The sequence below is a fragment of the Capsicum annuum genome, chromosome 12, assembly GCF_002878395.1.
Source record: "Capsicum annuum cultivar UCD-10X-F1 chromosome 12, UCD10Xv1.1, whole genome shotgun sequence".
In the NCBI taxonomy this organism is placed as follows: domain Eukaryota; kingdom Viridiplantae; phylum Streptophyta; class Magnoliopsida; order Solanales; family Solanaceae; genus Capsicum; species Capsicum annuum.
In genome coordinates, this window is record NC_061122.1 from 72,742,377 (window position 1) to 72,752,448 (window position 10,072).

Genomic DNA, 10,072 nt, shown 5'->3' on the forward strand with positions numbered 1-10,072 from the left:
GTTCAAAAAACTCAACATTATCTGATTCAATTCCCATAATGTTATGAATATCCAAATGCTCGCCTCTGTGAATTAAAAATTGGCATGCTTTACTATTTGTGGCATATCCAATGAAAATAAAGTCCACAGCCTTTGATCCTTTTGGATATAAGAACTTGAACTTTGCTAGACACCCCTACACCTTGATATTTTAAGTTGGATTACTTTCTTTTCGTTTCTCATAAGAAATTGATTGTGTCTTATTATGGGACAATCTATTGAGTATTTGATTTGTTGTAAGAATAACTTCCCTCCACAAATTTTGCAGTAAATGTGAACTTATAACTAAGACATATAAATTTTTTTTAACTTTCATTTTTTTCTTTCTGCAATCGCATTTGATTGAGGTGAGTAAGAGATAGTAGTTTAATGGACAATTTTATTTTTCAAACATATCTTTGCAAAAGGAGATTCATACACTCCACCCCTATCACTTCTTATTATTTTAATCTTTTTATTCAAATGATTTTCAACTTTAATTTTATATTGCGTTAATGCTTCAATTATCTCATTTTTATTATTCCGCAAATAAATATAACAATATCTAATGCAATCATAAAAAAAAGTTATGAAATATTTTTTTTATCACTAAATAATGTTGACTTCATATCACCAATATTTGTATGAATCACGTTTAAGAGATGACTTATAAAGATGCTTACACCATAACAACAATTACATGTTCAAAAAGTTAACGTTAGAGTCATGTTCAAACAGAATTGGATACCAAAAGAATTCATTGATAAAATATTAAACCAGTAAAACTAGACATGAGCTTTTAAAATATTAAATAATATTATGCATGCACGCCATAGTTACAATACCCATTGGTCACAAAAATGTTGTTTTTGTTAACACATTATCAAGATCATTAACTTTATAATTTCTTTTTTGATATAATTTCATAAACATTAAGTTGGTTCAAATTTATACCACCTCAATTAATTCTAATATTTTTCATATATGATTTTAATGAGATAAATTTAGTTATTCTAAGAATTTGAGTAATTCTAAAATTATCAGCGTATAAAAATTATTTTTCTTCTTCAACTTGAGTGTAAAGACTCAAATAACTCTGTTATTAGAATATTATACTCCAAAGTTTAACATCCAATATTTCACATATTTGCCACAAAATTCGTTTGAGAATGACCACACAAGAATATATCATTCGCTTACTCAAATTTTTTTAATTCGCCGAATTATCATTTCTCGGAATCTTCTGCATTGAAAGGTATGATACAATAATTTTTCACATAATAATAATAATAATAATAATAATAATAATAATAATAATAATTTTCATCAATTTTTTCATTCTTCGAACTAATACATTTGACAACTCATAAGTCATATATCACAAAAATTTGATAATGCACCTGAAAACAAAATCAACTGAAGAACACCCGTTCCATGCTTTTTCTCACATTACATACTAGTATACCAAAATATTAAGCAGAACAATTCTAGAAACTCGTGAAATAAGAAATATAGTCAAAAGTTAGGTGCTCCATGTAAATAATTATTTCAATCTGAGCTTGATGGCTTTATGCTAAACTTGTTTGTGTATCTCATAACTCAATACCAAAGTAAACTCTCTTCTCTCTAAAAATCCCCAAAAATCCCCAATGTCGACAACGACTGTTGCCCCGTGTAATCCAGACCCACCGCCACCGACACCTCCATCGGCTCCGCCAGACCTAACCCCAGCCTCCATAGAGGAGGAACCCCCAAAAAAAATGTCCTACAAAGAAGTAAGTGAAGAACATTCTGTTCTCAATCTTGAAAATGTCGAAGCCCCGTTAAACTTCAAAAACTTGGAAACATCGACTGTTGAAGATCCTATTCAGCTCACTGATGAAAACAAGCAAAGGCTCTACAACCCTTGGAAAAGATCTGTTATCTTGAAATGTGTTGGAAGGAGGCTGAACCACCAATATTTTCATTCAAAATTGACGGATCTATGAAAACTCCAAGAGAGTGGAGGATTATTACACGATAAAATTAGCACTTGAAGAAAGCCGGAAAAAGATCCTATTAGAAGGCCTATGGTTCGTGGCAGGCTCATACATTTCTATAAGGGAGTGGGAGCCAAACTTTGTGCCTTGCCAGTCAAAAATTACTTCTACAGTAATCTGGGTCAGGTTACCGTCCTTACCAACAGAATTTTATGATAACAATATACTTAAAAAAATTGGAAAAAAATTGGATGTCTGCTGAAAATAGATGCATGTACCTCCTCGTCACTACGAGTCCGGTACGCTTGTATTTGTGTCCAGATCCAAATGGAGAAACCTGTTTGCACAAGTGTTACGATTGGGCATCAGGAGCAGCCGATCTGCTACGAAGAAGAAGGCATCTTGTGCACTAACTGTGGTCGATTGGGTCATACGATTATAACATGTCAATACATTCAACACGTTGGAGAAGACTACCATCAAAATGCAGGCAAAACGAAGTCCCCTCCTTCCGAGCAGGTAACAACGGAATGGCGAACCGTATCCTTTGGTAAATAAGATACTAAAGCATCAAAAAATAGGAAGACCTCAACATCAGGTATGACATAGCTCGACAAGTATAATGTCAAGACGAAATCATTCGACTACAAATCAGGTAAGTCTCTTGATAAACCCCATCGAAATTCACATCCTCCGACAGACGCTGATATACCTAGTGCTTCAAGCAAGGAAACATACCTCGAATTTAGACCACCTTAATTTGGACAAGCCTAATTCGATAAGAAATGGAAAGAGGCCCATCTCTGAATCCCAGGGCCTAAACTCTCAACAAGGAAAAACCAATTGGGCCCAACAAAAGGGTGCAAAGCCTATGGGAATGAATACCCAACCGGGTAAGGCCCAAACTAATTTATTAAAGGGTTAATATTCTTCTTATAAAAATATTAAGTCCAATGTGGGCTCCACCAACAAATTTGAAGCCCTTAATCATGTATACACTTTGACCTCTCAAAGTGATATGACCGTCTCCGGTCAAATCAACCAGGCAAACTGCCTCCTCGCGCAGACTGACGCCTCTGAAAATTCCTCCTGCTCCACTTCTTATCATCACCAACCTATACCTCTTGAAAATGAGTATGTGGATACTAAGACTGCATAAATACTCACTCATTTCTTCTCCACCCTCTAAACCTATGTTCTCACAAAATAAACTCCACTGAACCCTCCCAAATCAATGTCCCTCTATAGCTCTAGTCTCAGCGCCACTACCTCTAAACCATGCACCAACCTCTTGGTTAGAAATGGGTCTACAGAATATGTCGATCCTTCCAAGGGATAGTAGAGGGAAGACAGGTACAAGTGGTACTCCAAAATCCAGAGTATTTGGGCACTGTTAGTTATAGAATTCCTGAACAAAAGCTTGGCAAACTATGGCAACAATCTCTGGATGACAACCCTGCTGATAGATGCTAACCAAAACCCAATGGAGAGTCTATCAACAGAGACTCTATCAGCCATATTAAACCTAGTCTCATAGACTCTCCCCTTTTTCCCGTCACCAAATCCTCTATTGCTTCTGAATGGACCCCCTTGCTTTCACTAGAGAATTCTCCTTCTCACGTAGAAAACCCTCAGGATAAAGTTCCTCCTCCAGAGATATGGGAAAGATAAAAAACCCTGGAAATGCTAAAAGCAAACAATCAAGAAATGGAAGCTTTTCTAGCAACCATGAAAGTCCCCATAACAGAAGCAACCACTTTAGACAAACATATAGGATTAAGATTCACAGAATTATTAAACGAGATGTGGGTAATCATAATTCCATAGAACTTAACCAAGTTCACAATGAACATCAAGTTCCCAAGTGTCCTGACAAAGGGGAACTTCCTGATCTCTCTAAACCCCCTGAAGACCATGATCAATATTAATTCACCACAGTTACCCCTGGACCCTCAGGACAAGGGGAAATCAGTGACAACGAACCACTCTCTACCTCAAAACAAATTGATGATGAACCTAATAATATGGAATGCTAGAGAAGCAAAAAATGCTAAATTCTGGCGCCACTACAATGATATGTTATGCCTCCATAAACTTGTCATGTTAGCTCTTCTTAAAACTAGAATGAGTGATCACCACCAACTAACTCAAGACCTTGGTTATGACTGTCTGATCTAATCTGTTGATATTAGAATGTCTGATGGTCTGGTCCTTATGAGGAAAGAGGATATGTTCAACATCACTGATATATCTATCACTCCTCAGAGCATTCATATTGTTGTTAAGGTAATTTCTCCCCCTTCTTCTTGGTTCCTTAGTATTGTGTATGCCAATCCTCATATTAATACTAGTAAATCTATTTAGGATCAACTCTTCTTAATGGCTAACACCATTGCTAGTAATTCTGACACCAGCTGGCTGGTAGGAGGTGACTTTAACGAAGTTTTTAAAGCTCATGACAAACATGGTGGTAATCTCATAATGCCTAGTTGAGTCAACTTGTTCTGGAATTGTGTCAATCATTGTAAATTAGTTGATTTAGGTTTCAAGGGTAGTAAATACACTTGGACAAATAAAAGATACCGCCACTGAAATAATCTTATTCTTGAAAGACTCAACAGATGCCTAGCTAATGTGCAATGTCTTCATCTCTTCCCGGACTCTTCCACCACTCATCTCCTTAGAACCCATTCTGACCACTACCCTATCCTCATCCAGCTGAATAGAGACCTCCCTCCGAAGGATAAACCTTTTAGAATGAAACCCATGTGGTGCTCTCACTCGAACTTTCCTGACTTGATAAATCAAGCCTTCCAGAATAGTGAGGATCTTACAAGTTCTATTCACTCCTTCCAGTCTATTATTATTCCTTGGAATAGACATGTTTTTGGTAACATCCATTCTAAGAAAAAAAATCTTTTATCAAGATTAGCTGGGTTACAAAAGAGCCATCACTATCGTACTAGTTTTTTCCTCCATAATCTTGTGGATTCTTTGACTAAACAGTATAAGGAAATCCTCAGCTTAGAATGTGAATTTTGGAAAGTCAAATCTAGGGTTAATTGACTTACTAAAGGTGATGCTAATACTAGATTTTTCCACGTTTCTACTCTTAACAGAAGAAGGAAGAATAATATCAATGCCCTGAAGGATGACCTAGGTAACTGGCAGTACTCTCAGGGGGATATAGAGGACTCTATCATGTCTTTCTACAGATCCCTTTACACAACTGACCATTTCAGCTCTATCAGGAACTATCTCACTAACCCTTCTTCTAGTGGTTCTATCCCTTCAGTTGCTTATGCCCTATTAGACAGTCTTCCTACCATTTCTGAAATAAGAAAAGTTGTCTTTATCTTCAAACCAACAAAAGCACCTGGACCGGATGGTCTTCATCTATTTTTCTTTCAGAAATTCTGGGACTCTACCCACACTCAGTTTTTGTCCTTTTGTAACAAGGTCTTCTCCCTGGGTACAATGGATAAAGAGGTTAACACTACTTACCTTTGTCTTATCCCTAAGTGTCAGAATGATGTCACTTTTAAGAATTACAGACCTATCGGCCTCTGTAACACTTAATACAAGATCATAACAAAAATCATTGCCAATAGGATCAAGCCTTTCTTGAGTAAAATCATTTCTCCAACTCAAGCAAGTTTCCTACCTAACCGAAGAGCATCTGACAATGCTATCATCGTGCAGGAATTTTTGAATTACTTTTCCAAAATGAAGGGAGCAAAAGGAAACATGATTCTCAAAATCGACCTTGAAAAAGCTTTTGATAGGATAGAATGGTCTTTCATCAGACAAGCTCTTTCCTTATTTAAATTCCCTCCCCTTCTCTCTAAGATTATCATGTCTTTTATCTCCACGTCCTCTATCTCTGTCCTTATTAATGGTTCTAAAACCCCCTTCTTTACTCCTTCTAAGGGAATACAACAAAGCGATCCCATATCTTCGTATATTTTCATCCTCTGCATGGAACTTCTATCCAGGAGGATTGAATATGAGGTAGATATCCTTAACTGGACCCCTATTTCTATCAGTAGAGAAGGACCCAAGCTGTCTCATCTCTTCTTTGCTGATGACCTAACTCTTTTTACCAGAGCTGATACTTCCAACTATCAAACTGTCAAAAGGACCTTTGACATTTTTAGCTCTTTCTCAGGTCAAAAGGTCAATAGGACTAAGTCTAGGATAATCTTCTCCAAAAATTGCTCTAGTGATGTCACTAACAATATTTCCACTCTTTTGGACATTCCTACCAACAACATCTTTGGGAAATATCTGGGGTTTCCTATTTTCCATAGATCTCCCACTAAAGCAGACTTTCAGTTCATCATAGATCAGATGAAAACAAAGCTCTCAGGTTGGAAAACCAAATTGGTTAACTAGGCTGGCAGAACCACCATCACCAAATCCACTCTTAATAGTATTCCTAACTATTCAATGCAATACATTGCAATCCCATCTGGAGTTCATAAGCACATTTATAAAATCCAATGAAACTTCATTTGGGGCACCACCGATAGTAAGCGAAAAATATATATGGTTAACTGGGAAATGGTCACTAGACCGAGACACCTTGGTGGCCTTGGTATCCAACAAGCTAGTCACAAGAATGCTACTTCCCTAACAGCTTTAGCTTGGAGATACACTTCAAACCCCCAGTCCCTTTGGGCCAGAGTCTTGACAAATAAATTCTCCAGACCCATCAGAACCTCCATAAACCAGTCCCAGGGTGCCTCTAGAACTTGGAGGAACATTATCAGGGGTCTTGATACCTGTTCAAAGGTTTCTATGTCGATCATCCACAAGGGTGATAGGGTAAAATCTTGGACTGATAGATGGCTACCTAATAGTGAAACCCATAGTAGTATTAGTCAGGGACCTATGCCTCATAACATGTTGGACTTGAAAATTTCTGACTTAAGGAAAAATGGTTCTTGGAATCTTTCCTCCTTACCCTTTCAGCTATCGATGTCTATTACCCACTCCATTCAACACACCTTTTTCCCAGATACCTTGGGCACGAATAATTATCCTATTCAGACTCTCACTGGTAAAGGGATTTTCACCACTAAAAGTGTCTACAAACTCATCATTTCCACAACTCACCCTCCTCTTTATCATAAGGATTACAATTGGATTTGGTCCTTAAAAATCCCTAACAAAATGAAACATTTTCTTTGTCTCTTAAATCACGATAGGTTCTCTTAAAACTCAAATCTTAGTCGTATGACTGTGCCTATTGAACCTTATTGTAAGTTCTTCACAGAACAAAATGAAGACATTCCCCACATCTTCTGGTACTGCTCAAAAGCCATCTCACTCTGGAATGTTTTATTCTAAAGGATCAACTGTAGTACTCCTTCCATTATTAAACTTAACAGTAATAACTTCCTGGAAATTGTTAGGGACTGGGTTGGCAATAACATGGCGGATCAATACATCAGCCTTCAACCTCTAATCATTTTTTGTTTGTGGGAAATCTGGAGGTGCAGAAATGATAACCTGTTTAACAACTTAAATACTTCTTCTTCCTTCAAGAATGCTTATGCTAATACTGTTGAATACTCTTACCTTATGCCTTCACCCTCTTCCCTTTACCAGGAAGCCACTATTCATGTACGTTGGCTTCCCCCTACGAACACCTCTTATAAGCTTAACACTAACGGAGCGTGCCTTGGAAATTCGGGTATAGAAGGTATAGGAGGTTGTATTGGAAATCCCAATGGTGATTGGATTATTGGCTTCGTTAAGGGCTTTCCTAACGCAACCAACAACCAAATGGAGTTTTTAGCACTTCTTGAAGGTCTTAAATTAGCGGAGAACCAGAATCTCTTCTCTTTTGAGATAAACGTGGACTCAACAGAGGTAATTCATATGTTAAAAGATGGAAACATGCATTATAATCCTATTCTTGAATCTTGAAGGTGCCTGCTGAGAAGGGTGGGGCATCCACCAGTGACCCACGTCTTTAGAGAGCAAAATCATGTTGCAGACTGTCTAGATAAAGAAGAAGCGACAAAAAAGCTTTTTGGCACAACTAAATTTTTTACAATTCCTCTGGTGTATGCACAAAAACATGTGTGGGAAGACATTCTAGGAACTGAGTTTACTAGAAAGATCAATCAGGGTACTAATTATCAGAATGTTGATATTCATATTTTTGTACCTGACTAACAAGTCACCAGTTTGTAACAAACCTCTATTTTGGGTTCTCTAATATATTGCCTTGTTACAAAAAAAATTAAAAAATACCAAAGTATATTTCTTTTCTATTATATAGAAGAGGTGGTTTCGACCACCTCTCATGCAATTATTAAAAAACCCCTCTACTCCCACTTAATTACATACCATGTCCCAATATATAATAATTTTATTATTTCATCATAATGGTTTAAATATTTAATATATTCTATTAATTTATATTAATTAACTATAACTACATATTGGAAGTAAGATTTTTTAATTTATTTAATTGGCTATTATGTTCAAAACTAATTTGTTACCACGAATCACAATAACTAATAACTTAAAATATTTAAAAGACATATAAAAATTTTATTGACTCTCATTAAAGGTGGTTTCGACCACCTCTTATGCAATTACCAAAAAACTCCTCCACTCTCACTTAATTATATACCATGTCCCAACATATAATAGTTTCATTGTTTCATCATGATGGTTTAAATATTTAATATATTCTATTAATTTATATTAATTAACTATAACTACATATTAGAAGTATATTTTTTTTATTTATTTTGACTGACTATTATGTTCAAAACTAATTTGTACCACGAATCACAGTAATTAATAACGTAAATATTTAAAAGACATATAGAAATTTTATTGACTCTCATTATTTTAGGAATGCCACATAAACTGAGATAAAAGAAAAAGTACTGCAAATCATAATAATTAACAACTTAAAATATTTAAAAGATAAATAAAAATTTTAGTTTATTCTCAAAATTGTATCGAAGCCACATAAATTGAGACACAAGGAGTAAATATATTATTTGATAATTACGTAAAAATTATAATAAATTACAATAATTAACAAGTTAAAATACTTTTTTAAAAATAGATAAAAGTTCTATTCAACTCTCAAAATTTTATCGGTGCACCATAAATCATGAAAAAATAAATAATTATCTTAATTAATTGCAACTAAATATTTAAAGTAAATCAATTTTATTATTTTAATTACTTTTACATAGAAAATTAATATTTTTATTTATTTATTTATTTATTATAGTAAATTTAAATTTTAAAATTATTTTTTTCTTATATAGAAATACTAATATTTAAACTTAAATTTATATTTTAAAAGTACAAAATTAATAAATTTAATTTAATAAAATAAATTTCTAATGAATATTTTCTTAGAATTTGTGTTGGGTCAATATGGACCAAGTTAAAAATAAATAAAGAAAAATATATAGTAAAATTTTATTATTGTGAAAGATAAATATAATGCACTATCCAATAATGTTTAATAATATCATATTTTGCATATGCAAATATAGCATTTCGTATTTAATTAATATACTATTTTGGTGAATTACCGATGATTACTATTGGATATGATAAAATTATATTAATTTTTATAGTGATAACATAATCAATCGCTCTTAATTAATTATTACGAGTCATCTAGGTATTAAGAAAATAAATAATATTTAATGAAAAATAAAATAGACATAAAATGTGAAATTAACTCTTAATGTTTTAAATTAAATGTTCGTTTTTCGAACGATGATTTTACTATATCATTCCTTATTATAAGTCATTTATGTATTATAAAAATAAGAATAACAAAATGATATGTCAACATAAAATATTTGATTGACTATCAAAATTATATTAGTTCCACATAAATTGGAATGAGACAGAAGAAGATATAAAACAACATATATTATTTGAAAATGAAATAAAAAGTACTGTAAATAACAATAATTAACAAAAAAAATTTAAAAATTGACTGATTTCTGCTGCCTCAATATATATATATATATATATATATATATATATATATATAGATAGATAGATAGATAGATAGATAG